Source organism: Pteropus alecto, unplaced genomic scaffold, assembly GCF_000325575.1.
Source record: "Pteropus alecto unplaced genomic scaffold, ASM32557v1 scaffold73, whole genome shotgun sequence".
Taxonomy (NCBI): domain Eukaryota; kingdom Metazoa; phylum Chordata; class Mammalia; order Chiroptera; family Pteropodidae; genus Pteropus; species Pteropus alecto.
This window is the reverse complement of record NW_006436284.1, coordinates 6,544,472-6,545,899: the sequence shown is the minus strand read 5'-3', so window position 1 is coordinate 6,545,899 and position 1,428 is coordinate 6,544,472.

The following is a 1,428-nucleotide window of genomic DNA, read 5'->3' as shown; positions in this document are numbered from 1 at the left end:
GGGTCGCCGGTCTCCTGACCTGTTCTCACTGGCTGGCGCCCCAGGTTCTGCCGTTAGGGACTGCGGGACCCCAGGCCGCAGGTGGAGGGAGCGGGCTGAGCGCTGGCTCTGCGCGGGGGCCGGCCAGGGGCACTCGGACGGGCCGCTGTGGGGGGCGCCCTGGACCTTGCGCGCTGCCCGCGCGACGCCGCCAGGTAGTCCCGGGCTGCACCGGCAAGAGGAGGAGCTTCGGCGGCGGCTGGCCGCTTCCTTTCTGCTGCAATCTCGGCCGGCTCGGCCGGGCTCGAGTCCGAACTTAGCTGTGTGTGGTGCGTTGAAGGGGACGCGGGCGAGAGTGTTTAGTCTGTCATTTGTACAGCTCTTAGCTCTGGACGTCGGGGAGTCCGGGCTCGAACCAGCCCCACCCCCACTCCGCTTGGGACGCGCAGGTGGCTCCCAGGCCGTCGCCCGCTGTAAAGCGAAAAACAAAAAGAAAACAAAACTAACGTTCAGCAGACGGGCTGCCGCAAATCAAAAAAACCCAAAGTTTTTATAAAAAGCTCTTCTCTTTTGCTCCCTGCCCCCACTCGTGCTACACGTAAAACTTCAGTGTCCTAGGATAAAGTCACCGATTTGGAACACCCATCTCACCCCCTCCCTCTCCCCCGGCTAGAGAGAGACCTGGAGGGGCGGGGTCCCTGTAAATTTTTATTTTTTCCTCCGCTCTCTTTGAGAAAGGCAGCGGTATACAGGACCACAGAGAGCACGTTTGGGGAAGGAACCAACGATGGGCCAGCAAGTGCCCGGTGTGTCATCCTCCGCCAGGTTCTGGCCCTTCCCGAATCCGACGCCTCTAGCGGCACGTCCCTCTTCCCCGCAGGGTCTGCAGTCCGTGTTCCCTCCGCCTCCGCCCCCAACCCTGCAGTGCCCGAGTCGCCTCACGTGGCATGTCCGAACCCTTCCAGCCCCTGGGGGCGCCTTGGTGATAAGGTGCTTTGGAATAGAAAAATAACCATTTGCAAGTTAATGATTTTCGACCTCTCTTCAGCAGAGTAGAACTCCTGTGTCGCGTTTATTTTCCCCCTCCCTTCTTTCCCTGGAGCCGGTTTGTCTGTGATGGGAAATCTCCCACAACCCGGAGCAGCGTCCCTAGATTTATTTCATGAAACTTTAAGACTTGGAGGGTAGAAGGGGAGGGTCCCTCACGAACAGAAAGAAGAACGTTGGTTTGTTAGTCTTCGCATATGCAGACAAAGGACTGAACTATTTACAAAATAATTGCTTTGACTTCTTGGAAATAGATGAAATTAAAGTCCCCTTCCTGGGTATAAATGTTAACTGAGGAGGATGGTGATATATGAGGAATTTTTAAAAACAGTCCTGATTTCATATTAGCTTAATGTTTTATATACTTCTACAACGTCTGCCATGAGGTAGTTTTAGATAGTT